This window comes from Phalangium opilio, unplaced genomic scaffold, assembly GCF_054372755.1.
Source record: "Phalangium opilio isolate 3A_F unplaced genomic scaffold, DU_Popi_V2 ptg000098l_1, whole genome shotgun sequence".
In the NCBI taxonomy this organism is placed as follows: Eukaryota; Metazoa; Arthropoda; class Arachnida; order Opiliones; family Phalangiidae; genus Phalangium; species Phalangium opilio.
Window position 1 is genome coordinate 4,235,813 of NW_028324201.1, and position 22,942 is coordinate 4,258,754.

Sequence of the window (22,942 nt, forward strand, 5' to 3'; positions counted from 1 at the left end):
TTGCTAGGGTCAATGATTGGAGGTTGAACTGGCAAAAATAAGCCTTACAATTCAGCTCAGTTTGCGTCTCAAGTTAAACTAAATTTCGTTGTAAGGAAAGTGTAGAGTGTAACTTTGTCGTCAATGGTCAGTGCTGCAACCTTTCACCAAAAACGTTTAAGCTAATAAAACCATCTATCATATGAACTGAATAGTAATTTACTATTTATTGATTCAAAACGAAAATAAAAAAGATAAATACTGCCAAACAAAAAAAAATACTTATTAGAAAGTGACATAATATATAAAAATAGGCTTATCAAATACGGTGTAATCTCATTGGTGTAACGATAAGAACTACTGCTTCCGTGTCAACCCTGGAGGTGAAATAGAATCGAATATTTGACTCTCAACAGGATATTTAAATCAACTACGCAGAGGAATATTTTCGATGTATGATGTGTTTTATAGAGATATCGAAAGTAGCCCTTATTCTCTTTTGTCGTGAAAAAATTATATTTTTTAAACGATCATTCCATTTTCGATTTTTAAGTTCTCGTAATGAGAGAACGGTGGTGTACATCACCACATTACAAAATAATTTCTTTTCAACACCAATTTCTAGTTTAGCATTTTCACCGATAGATGGTTGAAATGTTTCTAATAAATCTAAATTTTAGTACAATTTAACTATAACGAATTTTTGAATAATATTAGAATATGGGCAGATAACAATCACAAGGGTTTTATTTAATTTAGAAAAATTTGGTTTGACTCATTACAGCCTGTTGCCTTCTTTAGAGCATTTAGTTTAGAGAAAATAAACACAGTTGGAAGGCTTTTCTTTAACAATTTATAAACAATGAGCCATCCATTGATTAAATAACGTCCAGTCATTGCATAAAATCCGAAACCTATCATATATTAAAGCCTAAAGGGCTCCACTGGCACTGTATATTTGGTAGAGGAAAAAGGTGGTCTGTCGTTTGCACGAGTAAGCATATAGACCCCGCAAAACTCCGGTAGAGCCCTTAATTAACCATTTTGTATTGTCTTCTCAATCATGGAAGATCTTAATTTTTATCTGCAAGTGTACCCTATCTCTAGGATGTTAATTAGAAATTACGTACTCTTTCATATGGTCTCAACGGCCGTTAAAGATTTGATCTGGTATATGTTAATTAGAAATTAGGTACCTGACTTAAAGACTAATTAACCCTTTCATATGGTCTCAACGGCAGTTGAAGATTTTAATTTTAGTGGGATATTTTTTGTTAAATGGTTTTATAGGGATAAAAACAGAAAGATACCACTTGACCGACCCCCTTGCATGGTACAGCACCGACTCAGCTATAATGGTGAGAAGTTTCAAAACGTTCCATTCATTCCATCTCGCCAGAGAGAATTCTCTCTGATCTCGCGTTGGTTTTTGGGCTCCGTCTTGTGTTGACTGAGTCTTGGCGCGATTGAAATCACCTCCAATGGTGGCCTGGGGGCCCTGCCGTGGTGCGTGGATTTCTCTGTATGTAATGGAATGATCTATAAGATAATTTTACTACGATAGTGATAAATTGCCTTTTAGAGTATTTTGAAAAGGAAAACCTTTGGTAGGTTGGCCAACTATTTTGCTAGGTAATTGATTCAGATAAAGAGTTCACAAAAACTTTGATTTAATTTCAACAAGCAGACCATTCCATTTTTAATTCCATTAAATAATTGCTGAGCGTCGAATTTTCAGTCGCGATTTTTTATTAAGAATTTCATTGATAATTTCTCGTGAATAGTTTTTGACATCTTTGTTTTTATTCATATTAGTATATCTAATTTATTTTTATTCGAAAATGATTTCTTCTGAATTTTGCCTACCCTAAGGCAAAGAAAGCAAGAGGTGGTGGGTTGGCAATTGAGTGGATGGTGCTATAATATTACCTTTCGAGAAATGGAGAATTTGCTTTTGCAGAAGTGCTAGGTATTTCCCCCATATATCGAAATGTAATATTAATCCTTTCTTTTAACTTGGGGGTTGAATCTCGAGGCACAGAGTGCTGCCAATCCTTTTGGCAATTAACCCCTTTCATTAAAAGAAAGGATCCATTGGTTAAGCTAACCGAAATGGTAGCACGGGATGTACCTTTCGGGCGCATTAAGAACATTCTTTCCGCGCCGAAAGATAATGAGGCAATTGTTGAACGAACCCCACGTTCTTCATCGGAGTGCCATAAAACACTATCTTCTCCATCCCTGTAAAGATTTACCACCGCGGCGTTGTAGCGCACTTTAGTTTCTTTCTCTACCTTTGCTTTCAACTTTTGCAGGGTCTCAGGCCAGTGCCCAATACTGTAATACTTTCCCATAGGAGTAAATTGGAAATTTTTTTATTTTCACATATGTAAAACACCTTTCTAGGAAGGTATACGTTTGAAACCTCGTAGAGATCTTTGAACTCAGTCCAGAGTGCATCGATAGTTACTTCTTTTTGAAAGGATAGAATGTAAACTATCGACGCACCCTTGCTGAGTTCTGTCTCTCTACGGGTGGTTGGCGGCGGACGGACCTGGGTGGTTGTCGGCGACGGTGGACGGACCTGGGTGGTTGGTTGCGGCGGCGGTAGGACCTGGGTGGTTAGCGGCGGACGGACCTGGGTGGTTGGCGGCGGCGGCGGACGGACCTGGGTGGTCTCTGGCGGAGGTGGTGGTGGTTTGGCCAAAAGACACCGTATTATTCCAAGAATCTGCGCTGTTTTTGGCGGCGGCGCTGGACGGACCTGGGTCGTCTCTGATGGCGGGGGTGGTGTGTCCAAAAGATACCGCATTATTTCAATCTTAATTTTTTTGGATCTACTTTTGGCAGATCCTGCTCTTTTGGTAGATCTTGTTCTTTTGGCAGATTTTTTTCTTTTCCTATAAATTAATTTGCGTAAGAATTAACAAAATCTAAAGATCGAAAAATATTTTTTAACTCTTGAGAATTATAAAGCCAAGTTTTTGGAAATATTTAAATATTGGGATTTCAATAAAAAAATTCAAAAACGCTTGAATATAATTTATTTTCTTGGTGCCCATTGAGGTATTTTATGAGATAATGCAATTATTATTTTGGTAAAACTGTTGAAAACCATTTCAAAGTATCCCCAGAGGACGCAACTTAAAGGGAGGGTGAAGCAGAAAATCCAGTGATTTTTTTATCGATTCTCCTATAAATTATAAGACCAGTCAGCATAGTGAAACATTCAGGAAATACTTCCGAATGATTTTAAAATTCAAATTAGGTTCAGATTTTAAGGATAATTTTGAAGAAGGTCCTCCGGCCAATCGCGTAACGCCCTGCCTTTTTATTAACAAAATTCTCGTGGCACGTTCCGTGTTGAATGAAATTTGACACGAGATTTGATAAAATTCGCGCGCGACGTGATACTCGTGGCGCGAAACATGGAGCATGCCACGAGAATTTTGCTAATAAAAAGGCAAGGCGTTACGCGATTGGTCGGAAGACCTTCTTTAAAATTATCCTTAAAATCTGAACCTAATTGAATTTTAAAATCATTCGGAAGTATTTCCTGAATGTTATAAGAATCGATAAAAAATCACTTGATTTTCTACTTCACCCTCCCTTTAAGAAATACGTTAAGACTTTCTCGAAAAACTTGCAAGCAATAAATCTTCATTAAATTGAACTTGCCCCATTTTTCCAGGCACTGAATAATGTAAATGGATAGGATATGGGAACACTGGCGAGGATAGAAGAGATGGGAACACTGGCGATAAAATAAAATAGATAGAGATGTAACTTAATTTAGGTCAAATAGAGGGATGGAGGCACGGACGCTCGTATATTTAATTCTTATATCAGAATTCTCTCTGGTATATTTAGCTCTAGTTAGTCTAGTATTGAATTTGAAATGAATATAGATTTAGAAATTTCAGGCTATTTATAGCTTTCAGCCTGCGACCCAGGGGCTACAAAGAATGCCTCCCCATCTTTCTCCTTAAACTGTCGTGAGCCAAGCGGGTCAAGTACCGCTAACAACCAAGGCGGAATCACAAAATCTATTTAATAGAGTAATTTCGGTGGAGAGGGAGGGGGAAGAGACTGCTTATTGCCAGCTTCGGGGGCAAATTTATAAAAGATTTACTATTTGCCCATGTTGGGGGGATAAGACTGGGGCAAGAAATAGAAGGGTTTGACGTTGCCATCATACATATAGCAAAACTCCCTCTTAACATATCTATGGTTGCCATGTACAAGAAAGAAATAACTCAATGGAAACTACCTTATGGAAAAAATAACTATCCCTTTCGAGGAAACAAAGGGGGTAGGCAACCCTCAGTATTGGGGCTGGGCCACCTTTGATAGATAAAAAGAATTCTGGGTTTTACAGTTTCGAGGCCTTGGGGCGAGGGGTAAAAACGTAATATCATAAGTTTATAACTTATCACGAGGATAAGTGATCTCAGGCGCACCTATCTCGCTCATAAGTAGAGGAACCAGGCGTCACGCGAGGTGTGCACTGTGCAGCGAGCAGCATACTCAATGACTAGGAACAAAAGTTATTCAATGAATGTAACTCTTTTCAAAAACAAACACTGAATAAAATTAGGCCCCAGCCAATAGTATTTCTCCAACAGTCCAACTTCGTAACATGCATCTATCTGCAAAGAAGAGAAGAGTTGTGTTATTGATAAATTATCCTAAAAATCGTGGTTAGTGGACTAACATACATTAGTGGATGGCTGGGGCGAGTTTTTTTGTGACTACTCTTTGCCAATTATAACCCGAAAAGTATATAAAATCTGTAACGTCTGAAACACTGTTATTGACACAATGTTTTTGGGTTTTTGATTTTTGTTAATTTTTTTGGGTTTTTGATTTTTGTTATTTTTTTGGTGTTTTTATTTTTGTTAATTTTTGAAATGGACCTTTAAAGCACTAACCGTTCCCTCCCATTAAAATTAGTTCGGCCACAAACAAATGGACCGTTTCAGCACTAACCCTTCCCTCTCATTAAGCTTAGTTCGGCCACAAACAAATGGACCGTTTCAGCACTAGCCCTTCCCTCTCATTAAGCTTAGTTTGGCCACAAACAAACGCACCGTTTCAGCATTAAGCTCTTTAACCCACTTTATACAATGAAAAATCTCCTGAAATCCATTACGTTAACTCTGAAGCAGGGACATCGAGGCTCATTGATAGCAAGTTCAATAAGTCTGTTGGCACACCTTTGACAGCACCAAGCATGATTGCATGGAAGTGCAAGCATGTTTATATTTAATTCGTCGCACATTCTGCAAACTATATCTACATATTCTTGTTCCAAAGGATCATTTACAGGAGCAATAGGAACGATAGGAACAGGAGCGACCGGAACAGGAACAGGGACGACCGGAACAGGAACGACAGGAACAGGAACAACCGGAAGTGGAGTAACAGGAGGAACCAGAGCAGCCGGCGCCGGAGCAAGCGCTTCCAGTTGATGTCGAGCTCGATGTCGATTCCTGAATGAGTGCAGTGATTTCCTCACGGCACGGTACAAAATAGTAGCGTTGCGATACCTTGGTAAATATGAAAAGGTTGGAGAAAAATTATTCATCTAGGCCTATTTTTATTCTTGGTTGCTGTTGGAGCACAAGGAGAAACGCAATATACCCTAAAAAAAATACTACCTTCGACGGCGTTTTTCGTCATCAAATAAAAATTTGGGAGTTTTATCCGGCTCTTCGATGAGTCTTCTTTTTAGACCTGTCAGAAACTTCAAGTTTTCTAGCTCCACTACAACTGATCCATGATTATGATTTTTCTTCAAAACTAAAACCCCTAGTTCGGCGGTTGCTGTCGCACGGCAATTCTCGACCCCACCTGGAACCTCAACTTTTCTCCAACACTTTAAACTTAACTTACCTTGTTCTGGTGAAGATGAACCTCTATTTTTAATGTAGCCAAAGTTATTAGCCACATACACGTGTGACCCACCTTTCCTTCCGTCTACAATTTCCATCTCCATGATTTAGATTGTAAATGACACTCTCTGCTCAAGCTACAGTTTCGAAAAGAACGATTGGTCTCTTTTCCGAAGTACGTTAGGGAAAAACCTCTATAAAAGCAGGGAGGACGCTAGCGAATAACCTCTATAAAAGCAGGGAGGAAAAAAAGAGAAAGAAGAGTCAGTACGGGAGGGGGGAGGTAAAATAAACTTTACTATAGTTTCTCGTTTTATGGATATTCTGATCTTTTCAAGTCTCCTTCTATACCTCCTCCCTGATGAAAGGAACTATGACTATTGATGATATTTTTGTTAGCATAAGTTTATAATATATGTTTATATTCTAAACTTATGTTGTAATAGTAGCCACATCGTACCGAACTTAACAGGAGTACATAAAATTTGGGTGAATAGCCCCTCGATTCCCTACTCCAAACTGATAAAATTATTACCCTATAAATTTACTTATGCTATAATTTTAATATCCCGGGGAATAGAAGAACAGATAGTTTTAGTGATTACAGCCGCCGGTTCCCGTTTCCCGAATATCTGTTATTGGGATGGGGAGAGTTATTCCTTCCCCTCCAGGTAGATCCCCTGCGATCCTCTGAGGGCGTTCGGTGGCTGTCCCGTCTGTCAGTAGAGGGCGAGCGGTATTCGGGTCGGCGTTGGCGTTCTCCAGAAGGGGATCGGTAGCTTTCTCTGTGGTTGTCGGCTGAAGACCGGTAGTGCTCTCGGCTACGGAAATCGCGATCGGTACGATAGTAGGACGCCATGTGAGTGTTAGAGCCGCAGCGGTAACACTGAAACCCAGGACTTGTGTCTCGGCGCCGTGAAAGCTGCTTCATTTCCTCCATGTCCCTTTTAAGGGAGCGCACCTCGTTGCGAATAGACTCAATATCATTGCTTGTGGATTCTGTGTATAGGAGAGGAGCGACTACACTTTGAGGGTTGGATGGGTTTGTCTGTGTTTTGAGAAGGGTACTAAGCAGGTCCAAGATCCGGCCTTCACCCTGTGAGACATTGTTGGTCGAAGCACTGTTGACGGTAGCAAAGATCTGCAGTTTTTCCAGGAATTGTGATGTGCTGGTAGGTTCCATTAAAACGAGACGGTCCCTGACTTCCGGTGCTAATCCGCGGAGGAGGTCATTGACCGTTTCCTGATCGGTCATGGCGGGATTGGCTAGACAGCATAGTACTAACATGTCCCTATAGTATTTTACGGGGTCTTCCCCTTGTTTCTGTTGTCGGGCTAGGAGCTCGTTGAATAGCGCTCTCGGGGACCTGCTAAATTCCGCTTTTAGGGCTGTTTCCCAAGCTTGCCAATCGCGGTTCGCGTTGCTAGGGTCACGGAGCTGCAGGGCGTACCAGTTCAGTGCCTTCCCTTGTAATACTTGAGGCAGAAAAGACTTCCTGTCTGCATTTGGCTGGGAAGTACTGTGTTGAAAATCTCGAGCCAGTCATTGATTTCAGTGGTGTCGGGATCATACTTTGGCGGGTCGTGACGAATGGTAAGCTCGTTTAACGCGGACGCTAGGGCGGCGGCGAGATCGGCTGCGGTAGCCATTGGTTCAGTCGGTATAGGTGCAAGTTCCATAGGGGCCTTTGCGGCTATCCTTGGACGAGGTTGAAGGTACCCAAATTCGGGTGTTAAGTGAAGGGTTCTCCGCGAGTGGCGGCAGGAATTGTCTGCTTTGGTGTTCGAGTCTATCGGAGAAGACGGGCTAGGGCTGGACTGATGTTGTCCCGAGAAAAGCCTCGTAATCGAAATAAAGTTCGGTATCTGACGAATCAGTCATGCGGTGAGGGATGGGATTCTGCCCCGCGCCTCCACCAGTTGCTATGAGGCGATAGATTCTATGAATCGAGCTTTATTTCCGAAGAATATATTTATTTACAAGTGTAAGTTATTTACTCGCGGGGTTATATAGTGCCGGATGGCCTAAGAAACTGCGCGGCGGGTATTACTCTTCCCTCTCCGGTTATAGCGAAGGGATCGGCGGAGCTAGCTTTTGCAGCTGGCGATCGCGCCGGTTTAGGGTTAAGGGGATTCGCTTTTGCAGCGTCTGTCCACCTCTTGCCTTACCATGCAGAGAGAGTTTTTGGGGTCCTTTTATACCAAAAATATAAACAAGTTGTCCCCTGGGAGTTATGCCCCCGAGCGGGTTCTAATGAGGTCCGTGTTGCTGGACGTGTTGATATAATTAAAAAATCGATCAAACGTCATGGTTTTTAAAAGGTGCATAATATGAGGTTACCTATAGTAAAATTCACTTTCAGAAAGGGTAAATATTGACGTTGGAAACCCGTTTTAAAAATACGCTCTCGCTACTCTTCCAACGTTGAGTATAACAATTAGGAATATTGATCAGTAGGCGGCGCTAAAAAAGTAATCATGAAACCGCGTCTTGGGATTTCTGCTTGATGTTAACCATTTTGCTTTTATTATATGGCGCAGTTTAAAAAAGCGGAGAGTGATTAAAAGAAAGCTCAGTTCAGGTTGGTGGATTTGTGACGCGTTACTCCACGTCTGAATATGGGGTAATCGCGCGTTATCAAAGCCTACCAGTTCCTACAAATTGATTTGACAGATACTAAGCACGACGCTAGATTTTTGGCTTAAACTTATCGAGTAAACCCTGAAAATTCACGGCAGTTAACGAATAAAATATCGGATCCAAAAATGTCAATGAATGGAAATGACACTTATTTCAAATACCGGTGCCGAATTTGCATTTTCAAATTGTGATTTAGTTAATGTCGTATCTAAAATTATTATTGATGATTGTAGGTAGTTCCCTGTAAAGACGTTCTCGAAATAGGAACCGCGATTCCAAAAAACAGCGGAGTTTTACAAAAATGCTGATTTAGAAATAGCGGCTGCTGTTTTGGGAAATAGCAGTGTTTGTGTTGAGTTTTGAGCATTTCTTAACAATACAGTTGTATTCGTTGATTTCAAAAACTACCTTTTTCTGTGATCATTTAATCAGTAATGTGACCTACTAACGGATCGTGTTTATGATTTTTTTAAAGTACATTTAAATATTGTACTATTCTTCAGGCTGTTATCAGTTTACAATAATTTGGAAAAGGCATATTAAAATTCGAGAAAGGTTATTTTATTTTGGAAGTAGATAATTGTGAACAGTTATTTTTGGGAAAAGGCATATTATAATTCGAGAAAGGTAATTTTATTTCGGAAGAAGATGATTGTAAACAGTAATGTTTTGGAAAAGGCATATTATAATTCGAGAAAGGTTATTTTATTTCGGAAGTAGATAATGGTAAACATTATTTTTGTTTGGAAAAGGCGTAACATTGTTACACCATTTCCAAAGTATTACTAACCTAAGTCTAACCAAACGAAACAAAACCTAACCTAACCTGACCTAATACTATTTAGTTGAAATAATCAACTTTAACCTAACCAAATTATCCATGTCTGACCTAGTTCTTATTGAGTTCATATACCCCAGCTGGGCAAGCTTACACCATAATAAACAACTGTGGTTTTTCGCATATCTGTTTTTCCGCTCTTTAGAGAACTGCTCTAACGGTACGCCGCGTTTACGAGAACCACTGTATCGGTAATTGCTGTAATGGATAAACTGCCATTTCGGGAACCGCTATTTAGAGAACTGTTGTTATGAGGACCGCTATTATGAAATCCGCTCATAAGGGAACTGCTCATGTGAAGGCTTCCCGCTATTAAAGGCACAATCTCGTTAATTAATGTTTTAATCTCTACAGTCTGTAAAATCTTACTACTAAAAAACTAATGTAACATCCCCTCTTAAAAAGAGGGTGAAAGGAAAATAAACTGATTTTTTATAGATTCTTGTACTAATTATAAGGCCTATCTGCATAGTGAAACATACAGGAAATAAAACTTTAAATTAATAGAAATTTGAGCCTTCTTTAAAACGTAAAATTGTAATTTCATAAAGCGTGTATAAATCCAAAAAAAATCAAAATTTTAGAACACTTTGTGCAAGTACTGCTACTTCAAGAGCTTATGATCTTGAGAAATTTCTTAGAACTCCTTGTAAATGTTCAAGAATTTAATAATATTGACACAAAATGAACATCTCCATGGTAAAAATACTTGAAAAAATTTCATAATAGCAAATTAGTTCAAACAAGATCTGTCATTCAGGCTTTTAAAGACAATTTTAAACAAGCAGATCAAACAATGTTAATCATGCAGAATAAACAATGTTAAACATACAGAATAATTTCTGCAATCTTCGATTATTTGTTTAATTTAAAAATTATTTAACGTTACCCAACATAATATAAATCGGCGTGAAAAATTTGCTAAATTTGCACCCTTAAAACGTTTGAATGGCTTGTTAAAGTTCAATAATTAAGTTTCTTATTTTCCAATTAACTGCTTGTCCAACAATAGTATATTTTCTTATTTCTCAATTAACTATTTTACCATAAAAATATAATTGAAAAATGTTCACAATAAAAGCTTTGGTCGTAAATGTTTCTCTCAAAGACAGTATAAAAATCTGTCTAGGTACATAAATTTTGAAAACTTTTGCAATAGACCTACTATTTTCTGAACACTATATATAACTCTTTCTGGCTAATTGATCGAATTTTCGGTGATCAAACGCATTTCGAACTTATCGAATCTGATTTATCTATTATGTCTTTACAGAAAGATTGAGAATCAATACTGTACCAGCTCGATGTTTGGTCTAGTCAACGCCAATTCCGCACAATTTTTCAACCCTCATTTCAGCACAGTTTGCAAGTAAAACATTTTTATTTTCTTGTTGATAACATTTTAAAAACCTTAAACTTGTGCTGCTGGCCCATTGGACCGAAAATAGCGAAAATATGAGGTTTAATGATCATAAAAGTTTCAATGCCAGTTAACGATAGATTTATTTTTAATGCAGATTTTACAAACTAAATTAAAAAATGCTCCTTTTATTTCTACTTTTTAACTAAAACACACTTGGTTTAATGCTTACGTCTTTTAATACACTTTTCTATATTGATATTGATATTGCAATGGTCAAATCAATAGTTTAATAGCATGCGTCCATTGTAGCATAACCTAACCTAACCAAACCTAAACAAAACCTAACCTCAACCGAACCGAACCAAACCCAACCCTAAACTATATCGATAGTGATATTGCAATGGACAAATCACAAGTTTAATAGCATGGCTCTATTGAAGCATAAACTATCTTAACCAAAAGCTAACCAACCTAACCTAATCAACAAGAAAATAAAAATATTTTATTTGCTAACTGTGCGGGAATGGGTTATACGGTTATACCATAAAAATTGTTAACTAAAATTTCAATATGAAAACTACGCGGAAATGGGTCATAAAAAGTGTGCTGAATTGGGCTATGATTCTCAAAAATTGTGCGGAAATGGGCATCCTCGGTCTTTAGACATTTAAGCTGATCTATAAAAATATTAGAATTTTCAACTTTTGAATACCTGAAATATGTCTATAAATGTGGTCAAATTACAGTTTTAAATTGGCAGCTGGATTTCTACTTTTCCATCACTTTTGCAGACTTGTAACATGTCTATACATGTAGTCAAATTACAGTTTTAAACTAGCAGCTGGTATTTCTACTTTTGCATAGCGTTTGCAGAATTGAGCTGCATATTTTGATATTTCTGCTTGGCTAGACAGTGAACAGTTAACAAACAGAAAATGTAGGAACGGCAGTCAATTAGAAGCTCTAGAATTTCTGTGAAATTTTCCCGTTTTTTGAGCTACAGAAAATGTAGCCTTAATGTATACATATTACAGCGTGGTAGCGATTTTGCAGATGAATTACAGCTTACATTTTTGGAAGGGATTGCATTTTCTTATTTAAGTGGAAATATAAATTGTTATAATGGCTCGAAATCATTCAATAAAACCTGACTTACATTTTTTCGCCATAATATGATGAAGTTAATTTAGTGAAAACCTACCAAATGTTTTGTTTCAACTTTATTTTGCTAGTCAAGTCTTAGAAAGATAAATATTTCTGCTGCAAACCCTTTCCCAGTTTAAACCATACATTACTGCCAACATTTCTAATCTTCTGTGTTTATATTAGAATAATATTTACCTGTTTAAATAGTCGTCACAAAAAAGTAATCATCTAATTCCAATAAAAGCTAAAAGATTCAAGGCATGTTTCTGTGTGTCTGTCTGTCTGAGGACAGATTTCGGAGAAAATATTATGTTTAAATTAAACAAGTCCGTCATAAAACTTCATTTCATTCTCAAGCATGTCACGAAGTAACATATATCTAAACTACTACTTAAGCCAAACCGGAAATGGTCTTAATGACTTCCGGGGGCCTGTATTTCAAAGAGGAAACGGACTCAGAAGCATCTTCAAAAGTTTAATTAGATATATTACACCGATATTTCGACCAGCAGGTAAAGTGTTAGGTAGGGAAGCTCTCAGAACGGGTTCGAGAATAGCAGGGGATCTCGTAGCAGGAAGAAACCTAAGAGAATCATTGAAATCAAATTTGAGTGAAGCAGGATCAAATTTACTACAAAAGGCTAGCCAACACTTGGCTCAACAACTCACGGGCCAAGGACTTCGCAGAAAGCTGAAGCCTAAAAAGCGATCAAAAAAGAGAAAAAGAACGAAAACCGATTTTCTCGATTAAAAATAACAATGGTTGAAGGAATGATGTCTGAACTGGATTTGTTCGCGGAGCCACCAACAAATTACAACATAGTAATTGTTTGTGATTAAGATGTAATAGTAACTAGTGGCGAACAGACGTGTGAATTTTTGCTCCGTCTGGGCCTAGGCTTAGCAAGTTTTCATTTTGATTATTAAATTTCGGACCTCAATGCTTTTTAGTATCGCGATTTTAACTAGATTTATTCTTATAAATTAACTAAACCCAAGTATATCTGGGAGCTTTTACATAAATTCTGGACAATAATCGACGTGGATCTTTTAAAAATGGGAGACTCTGACGATGATACTGACACACAGCAAGAGACACTGCACTGCCTCGCAATCGGCTGCAAGTATAAACGCAAGGATGAAAAGGGAAGTCAAATGACAATGATTAGCTGTGGGATATGTCTTATTTACTACCACTTGAACTGTATTGGACTAAAACAAGCGGATACGAAACGCCTCTACCTTTGCACTGACTGCAGAAAACTGGTGCTGGCAAGCAAAAACCATGGCAAAAACCTATCAAAACTTACCAAAGACGTAAGTCAAATTAATAAAACAATCGAAACTTTACAAGATAGCATGAAGCGAAACAATGATAAACTAAGCCTTGGCCTCAAAGACCTAAAAACTGAGCTATCGCTAATAATCCAAGCAAACAAGGAACATCAAAAGAACATACAGGCTTTATCTGACACAGCCGCATCACAAGGGGACTTATTCAACGAGAGTATTAAGAATATTGCGGACCAAATTGAAATTATCGACGCGTTCCAGAAAGATATACGAGAATTTAAAGAGAAGATCACTGAATCCGGAACAGAAGTAAGGCCTCGGCAAGATATTGAAGCTACCTCTGATTTGAGGCGCTATCCGGTCATAAACGATGCAGGTTTTCAAAGTGCACTTCGTCCCCTATACTCAGCAGCAGCCAACTTTCACCCATTACCGAATAATAGTAGTATAAACGGGAAAGCTAGAATAGCAAGCGACCCAAACAATCTGCGAAACGCTACCCACTTCAGGGCCATTAACAATATCCCGAGAACAACTGTCGAATCCCAAAAATCAGCATCAAACAAATCAACCAAGAGAAACTTTGGCCTAATGTCGAATGATAAACTCGCAACATGCAAGATCAATACAAGTACGATACACGGTGAATACTTTATTGGTAACTGCTCAAAATCTAGCACAGAAGAGCACATTAAAAAATATATAGAAAGCAAGAACATCACTGTTAGCGGTCTACGTATTACGCTAAGATCACAAGAATCAGAATGCCGAACTAATTGCTTCATACTCCGAACTTCAACCCCCTGCGCAGATGTGCTTGACGCTTCCAACTGGCCAGTCGGTGTGAGCTGTCATAAACTTGGTGAAAAAGAAGGGAAAAAGACCTGGGGATCAAACGAGGAGGCCGCTGCACTCAATCTTTCCTATGCACCTGAATCAACATATCTGTTAAGCAACTGTAATGTAGAAATTACGACAGAAGAAATTGAGAGCCATCTGGAGGAGCTAGGCATAACCGAAGCAGAAATATCACTTATAAAGGAAGGTCGAAATTGGAAAAACTCCTTCACCATCAAATGTAGTGGAAAATTCGACAAAATCGTCATGAATCTAGGAAACTGGCCCAGTGTCCTGCGTATATCACGATACCGACCCTCATACACCCAACCAAGATTAGATGCCTGTTGACTAACACAACTATCGAACTCCAATCTTAATCCTAGGGCTGAAGTATTCCACCCAAAAATTAAAAACCAGCTTTCAAACCCCGTACCTATACATCCAAGAGGCCTGAAAATAGCAAACCTAAATGTACGAAGCCTGAAAAAGAACAACTTCAAACCAATAATGGAAGTAGAAGCACTTTTAAAGAAACAAAATATTGACATACTTGGCATCTGTGAAACGTGGCTAACACAAGACATTCCTGATATCCCTCTCAATATCCCTGGCTACAAATTCATTAGGAAAGACCGTACTGCTGGAAACGCTGGTGGCGTAGGCTTCTATCACAAAGAGCACTTAAACATATCATTAATGGATACCTCAATATTCACTAGTAACGTTCATTCCAACTTTGAAAACCTATGGATCACTCTCTACGAAACAAGCACAAAACCACTGTACATTTGCACATGTTACATTCCACCAAATGTAGCAGACATGGCTTATACCCTAGATGAACTCAAAAACCAAGTTGATGTAATGACAACGAACATTGATGCAGAAGTCTTAATTCTTGGCGACTTTAACTGTGACCTACTTGCCGCTAAGAAATCTGCTAAAACCAAATCACTGCAAAGGATAATGGTTAAATTCACACAGTTAATTAATGAAGCCACGAGAATAACCATGAGTACTAGCACTGCGATAGACCACATCTATACCAACTACCCATATAGGATTATGAAAGCCATAGTCATACCTCACGACCTATCGGACCATGATATTGTGCTATGCGTGAGACGTAAAAAAACCGTATCCATACCGAAGATAATCAGAAGTGTGAGAAATTTTCGATACCTAGACACAGTTGCCTATGTAAAGGAAGTACAGGATACCCTGGCCAACAATGAGGGAATCATCAATAGCCCAGATTCTGCACTACAACGCCTTTACACCGCAATATTTCAAAGCTTGGACTACTATGCACCTAAGCGAGACAAGAGAGCGCCACTTAACACGCCTATATGGCTAACACGTGAAATTAAGCACTGCATGCATCAACGAGATATATTATTAAGGAAAAGTCGAAAAAATGCAATATATCGGAATGAATACCAAAGACTTCGAAACCTTATAAACAACAAGATTGATAGTGCCAAACGAACATGCCTATCGCACCACGTTAAGAATACTGCATCGACCCCCACAAATATGTGGAAGACCCTTAAACCACACTTGAAGCCTGCTAAATATAAAATCTCCCACCTAACGATAAACGGACAAGACTTTACCAACGAAACTGAGATTGTGGAGGAACTCAACAAATATTACGCATCACTCAACGAACAAAGACCTGCTGCAACAGATCTTAATCTCCCAGAAGCTACGTCGGGAAGTTTTAACTTTACTTCAGTTACTGAGGCCACAGTATTAAAACTGATTACGAACTTAGATACAGCTAAAGCAACAGGACTAGATAACCTATCGCCAGCGCTAGTGAAAGCTCTCTCGCACATCATTTGCCCTACCCTCACGAATATCATAAACCTCTCTCTGAAAACTGGAATATTCCCTAAAAAATGGCGAGAAGGGAAAGTCATCCCAGTGCCAAAATTAAATGGAACAACAGAACCAAACAATCTTCGCCCAATCACGATTCTACCCTGCCTCTCAAAAATAATTGAACGTGTTGTCTACGATCAACTTTACGGATACCTTTTACAAAACAACATCATGTACGAGAAACAATCCGGCTTCCGTGCTGGTCACTCTACCGTAACTTGCGCAGCGGATTTAATCGAAACAACCATTAACCGGCTAGGGAAAGGACACTTTGTAGGCATTGTCTTCGTCGACCTCTCAAAAGCGTTCGACAGAGTTGACCATGAAATCCTACTGAAACTCTTGAAGACCTATGGCATCGGAGGGCAAAGCTATAGATGGTTCAGATCATACCTTTCGGACAGGACACAGTGTGTCTCCGTAGGCGTAACAAACTCAGCAATGGCACCAATCTCGAGTGGCGTCCCACAAGGTAGTGTTCTGGGACCACTGTTATTTAATGTTTACACTAGCGACATTCACCAATGCCTAACATATGCAACAGCCCATGAGTACGCAGATGACAATGCCATATTGGACTCATCGCCGATCTTAACAAACTTAATCCGAAACCTAGAAAAAGATCTTAGGGAGCTGCAAAAGAAGCTTGTCTCCCGAAAGCTAACGCTCAACGAGAACAAGACAAAATTCATGATCTTAAACCCTAGTCTTAAAAATGCTGACTATGGATTCCACACACTCGGTTCACTAAATATAGAATTAGTGACATCGTTCACATACTTAGGCTTTCATATTAACAATACACTTAACTGGAACTCGCACATTGACCAGAAAATAAAGAAAGCACGACAAAGAATGTGGCTCTTACGACCCCTACAGAAGCACCTCCCAATTCAAACCCTCAACACGCTCTACAAAACTCTCATACTCCCAATTCTGACATACGGTATCATCCTATTCGGCGCTTCAGCCAGCAAGAGTAGCTTAGATAAATTACAAATTATCCATAACCATGGAGCCCGGCTGGTATGCAAAGTCTCTAAGCGTCACTCCGCCACGGCGCTAAGAGAAAAATTAAATTGGATGACACTAAATCAAATACATGATGTGTCAGTTCTTCTTTTCATGTTCAACGTAAACGCCCGAAAAGCCCCTGAATACATCCTATCTCTATTTACCAAACTAGACGATGCTCATCACTATAATACTCGTGCAAGCGATACTAACTACTACAATGATAATAGAAAGAGTACCATTAAGCTTGGTAAATTAAGTCTTAAGAACAAAGCCATCAAACTCTGGAATGAAGTGCCCAATAATATTAAGGCCTGTCTAACGATTGCAGCCTTCAAGAAATCGGTATTCACATATGTAAAAAATTTCCCGGGTTGACCTATATATTTACTTTCCAAAACTTTGTTGTTATTGTTAATTTTTAAAAATTTTTTAACTTAATCTGAGACTCTTTTGTAAATCAGGGACAATTGACTCCTGAAAAGAATATCTCAAATAAAGAAGCTTTTATTATTATTATTATTAAAATAGTGATTATGCTATGTATAAAGCTTTGGCTTCGCTTTCTGATGATGGACCAATTGAATTTTTTATCCCTGGATCTAATGACGTCTTTATGGATTTGTCTAAAACCTTATTGCAAGTTCGAGTCAAACTAGTTAAGGAGGATGGATCTTCTTTAACTTCCCAAGACAAGGACGTTGGTCCTACAAATTTATTACACGCATCTTTATTTAGTCAAGTTGACGTATTTTTTGGAGATACGCAAGTTAATACACCAACGAATGCCTACCCATATTTGGCATTTTTTGAAACACATTTAAACTATGGTACAAGTGCCAAAAAGTCTCGTCTTTCTTCAAAAATGTATTACAAAGATGACCCTGTGGACGCTAGTAAAATGTTTTTACCCGCGTCAAACAACGACAAGAATGGAATGCTGAAACGAAGAGATCGGGCTGCCCTATCGAAGCGAATTGATATGTTGGGTGATTTACATTTGGATGTATGTCGAATGAGTCGATTTCTCATTAATAATATTGATGTACGGTTTCGCTTCATAAAGTCAGTTAATGAATTTGCAATTATATCTACAGCAGCACTTAATCCTAAATTTAAAATTAAAATTGACGATGTTACATTATTTATAAAAAAGATTAAAATAAATAATGATATTATGTTAGCTCAGGCGATGGTACACGAAAAGCACAATGTAATTTAAACAATAAACAGAACAGTGTTAAATACTTTTCCATCAGTAGCGGTTCCACTGACATTATACGAGAAAATGTCTTTATGGAAAGACAACCATCACGCGTAGTTATCGGCTTAGTTAGAACAACGGCCTTTAATGGAGCCCTAGATTTGAATAGCTTTGAGTTCAATCATTTTAATTTAAGCTACTAGGCACTAACAATTGGAAATCAAACATATCCCAATCCTCCGTTTACACCCCACTATGCCGTTAACGAGTATTCCAGAGAGTACCTCTCAAACTATACGGCCTTGGATTTGTTCAAAAGTAATAAAGGAAACTGTATTACCTTCGAAGAATTTAAAGAGGGTAACATTCAGTTATTAACTTTTAAGCATCTCTTCATATATTTAAAATCAATGTGGAATCTCGGTCACCCATGTCTTTGAGATCAATGGCTGTTAGAGCTTTAGTAGTAACAATGGAATTAGTTTTAGCTAATACGGAGCAAACCTTTAATGATATTAAGAAAACAGTTCCACGCCAACTTTGGGGAGTATCTGAAAGGGTATTTTGGAAAGCGGCTATTGGTGAGCGAGGGAACCTGGGCGAAGAGGATCTATATCCCGAAGAAATACCAAATTGGCTTTGGATCACAGAATCAGAAATTGAATTCGAAGTCGATAATCGCTTGACTTTTGCTCAATTTCAAGCTACGCAAAGGAATAGAGTTACCATCCCTTTCTTTTTATTGGATGGGTACCACCACATAGAATATGACTATTTTTTAAAAACATGGAGAAAAGGTGAAAGGAAATGCCAACGTAGAGTTTGCAGAGACTGCTTTGTCTTTTTTAGCGATATGGACGAACCAAATACGAAATATCTAGCGGTAAAAACTCGTATAGTAGTGCATCGAGACGACATGATGGTAGAAGTAATTTGGGACGTTCAGAAAAGTTTCTGTAGTAATTGCATAAAAAAACCTTTATTTAATATGTATAGTGAGGAATTTTGTTCGCATAATACCGGCTGGCATACTATTAGCAATCGTAGATCATTTACATTTAGAGACCAAGAAGAGGTAGTAGACATAGTATTGTAAATTGTAGTATAATAAACTTAAATTCTCAGTCAGATACATTGTTTTCATTTCTAGAGAAAAGGGTTTTACATCTCGCATTCCTAGCGAAAGGGTTTTACAGCTACCATTTCCAGTTAACAGGATGGTATGACTTTTGTTTCATAAGAAAAGGGTTGGATTTTCTGCCGTTTAAGACAACTAAATAGATGAAGCTCTATACTCATTGCTAATTTAAATGAAGAGTAGGAGGAGTTCGTTTATTTTTCGTTTATTACCCATTTTTGTCATGTATATTGATTTTATTTTAGTGGCTAACACCCTGTCACGTTTATAACTCATAACGATAGTTCACTTTTAGAATATTTTTCTTGAAATTTATTAAAGTGCACATTTCAAAAACTAGGCACCCCAAAACTAATTTAAATATAGCAAAAAAATGTTACCTTTCAATGTGAATATATGTATTCCTTATTTAAGTTGATGATCACAAAACAGACGTGGTTTTTTACTCGAAAATTACACGCTTGAAACCACTATATCCACACAAATTATATTTTGCACTCGTACTTAAAATCATTTTCATCAAAAACTTTAAACCAAGTTGAAAACAAAAAGCCTTTTTTAAAAAATTTTGACCATTTTTCTATTGAAATTTTAGATAACTTGTAAGACCTCTAAATGACCGTCTTTAGCTGATTTCTAAGAAACTTCCGATTCCAAGAAGTGCTTGTAACAGTAAAATCACGTGCTATAAACGTTCTAGTACATAATTTGTAATTGGTTAGTTTTTTAAACCTTCTACCCAGATGGTTAAGTCAGCCAATAAGCTTAGCACATCTTAATACAAACATAGGTCTTTCCATTTATATTTTATATAGCGGACTTGTAAATATTCCATAAGAACAGGACGTGACTTTGTAAATATCGCCTTAATTCTATGCCATTAGAAAATGCTTATGCCGTCGACCCTAAAAAAAATAATAATCTAACTTTAACAATAGAAGTTTGTAACAAATAGTCCCAATGTAACAATAAAAACGTTTGTATCATTAGAGTAAAACTTAAGGCAAATATGACGTCATTCGTCGAACTGTTATAATAGACGTCATTCGTCGGACAGTTATAATATAGGCGCATTGATTGGTTGAATTAGATATGACGTCATTCGTATTACTCTTTTTTGGAGATCACCTGAACTTTGAGGAAAAACTATATTAGGTAGGAACTCAACGTCGAAATCGTCATTTCTTAACCGCTTTAAAATGAACCAAGTTCACAATATTTCGGAGAAAGTAGAAGTTTGGGTTGGTAATGTCACGACCCCAAAGGTATATTTTAGACGTACCGACACTCGTGTACAAATATCATTAAAGAAACACGTTTGGTCTAATATTTGGGAGTTTTCCAACGAAATCGACGCTTTCTTCAAAGGAAATTCGCCGAGGTTTTTCCGTCTGGCTACATCCAACTACTACCAATTTAAAGCTAGAATGCTTCGTAAACCGCAAAGGTCATATATTTGACATTAGAAAATACACGAGAGGATGTCGAGAAAAATACAACATTTTGTACGCTACAAGCGGGGGCATTTCCTTTAACCAATCTAGTTGGGATTATTTGAAGAAAATTAAAGCCCTCATAGACTTAGAGCTGCACGAAAAAACAAGAGCCGTTGAAACTATGAGAGAAGCGATTCTGAAAAACGTAACAGAAATCTTATTGGAGATGACCCAATGCTGCGACAATACCTCTTGCCAAAACAAAATAGCCCACGATATTATGTGCGAGTCCGAAGAAACTGACTGGAACGAAAGGGTCGAAAAAACCTAGTGAAAGCTTTAAAAGTAATTAACTACGATAATGTCATTGAAAAGTTTCGCTAAGATTTTGGTACTAATCTACCTATTGATGAACCATTTCTTTACAACTACATTGTAAACGATGTAAATGATTTAAAAACTAAACTGATATATATTTGAAGGCATTGAATAAAACGTATTATAGCCAGTTCGTGTTGTTGAATAAATATTCCCTATTACTGATTAGTCACACGTAAGGTATGAAAACAGAAAGGTTAAGGTTTGATGCTACCGAGGGAAAACACCTCTTAATTCTTTAAAAGAACAGTCTCAGGATAAAAAACTAAAGGGATAGTCTCAGTATAAAATACGAAAGGGATAGTCTCAGTATAAAATCTCAGTAAATAGTAAGAATTTAACAATAGAATTTTTCCTGGAATTGAATAGTACGAAACTAGCGCCGCGCGCGGAGTTAAAATGGGGGAAGGAACTCGCGGCGCGCGCGGGGAACCCCGCGGGGGTGAGGCTCAGGGGGGGAGAAAGAACTCGCGCGCGGGGATCTCGCGAAGATTCACCGCGGCGGCGGCGGCGGCGGCGGCGTGCTCCAGTTTCCCCGCTCCAGTTCCCATGCCCCAGTTCCCATGACCCAGTTCCCACGCACCTACTTTATACCTCTACCGTGGTACGAAATGTAGCCCTATACTACTTATATCGCTACAATTACTGCGATGAATCAAAACCTACGCGTTCCGTACACTGACTCTTAACTTGTTGGTATTTGCAAGAGAAATATCCTCCCCGAAATACGCATCCATGTCTTCAACGAGAACATAAGGACAATGCGCACTTTTATAGAAAAGGGCCGCGTGACAGAAGAAATTTAACAAGCGACCCCTTCTAGCTCATTGCATCCTACTGAAAGGGCAAAGTCTGCCTCGCGTGAATCCAGTGGGAGAAGAAATTCTCCCACAACCGCGGTTTTAACTAAACCGCCGGGGGGAGGTACGAAATCAAAGGTTGCGACATCAAGTGCAAGAAATACCAATAGACCAAAGACTCCTGCTCAGACAGAGCAAAACGATTTAAGTCGCGTAGAATGCTACAAGTGCGGACTCTTAGGGCATTATGCCACAACCTGTCCGGACAAACAAGAAGTCGCGCAAAAACAGGCTTCGTAAAACGCGAAAGCGGGAAGACAAAAAGGGGATCGTCTTCCCGCCGCGCGAAGAAATTAAAGCCCCATATGGAGATTGGCTCTATGGATGTGCGTCGCTGTGAGGTTGATCCTCCCGTGGCCATAGAAGCCGTGTATTCGCATGGGACTTTCGCGACCAGACTAGATTCAGGCGCTGATGCTTGTTTTATCAGCTTATATCAGTAGCGTAATTTAGTCAGAACTTTAAAACCAGACTTAGTACTTCCGGAAGAGGAAGAGACTCAATGCATGGTGTTAGGCGATGGACGTTATACCTTCACGAAGGGACGCGCGCGAATAGACTTCCACTTAGGACAGCTGAAACTAAAGCAGGAATTTCACGTGGTTCCCTCACTGCCAAACGATTATATTCTGGGAAAAAATTTCCTTTATAAACATCGTGCCGTTTTGGATTTTGGTACAAAAACTTGTCAGATTGACTGAACAACGTTTCCATTCGTGCTTAATCTCCCAGGGTTAAAGACACCGACCCCCTCAGATTATCGAGGATGTTGAACAAGCTGTCGCGTCGCCTACACTTAGTCCTACTCAAAAGGAAGACTTAAAAACTCTATTATTTCGATTTCCAAAACTATTTTCGGAAAAAGCGGGACGTACTAACTTAGTCTATCACGAGATACACCCTACCACCGAAGTTCCCGTTAGTCAACGAGCGTATCGTGTTAGCGACGAGAAAAAACGGATAATTGAAGATCATCTTCACGAAATGATCCGCGACGGAATCATGAAACCATCCGTTAGTCCTTACGCGTC

The 22,942-nt window shown here is 38.6% G+C and overlaps 1 long non-coding RNA gene across 1 annotated transcript in view; it reads left to right on the forward strand.

Moving 5' to 3' along the window:
* Positions 1 to 22,942, forward strand: part of LOC149634784 (uncharacterized) — a 333,137-nt gene that overhangs the window by 256,413 nt on the left and 53,782 nt on the right. The window lies entirely within an intron of this gene.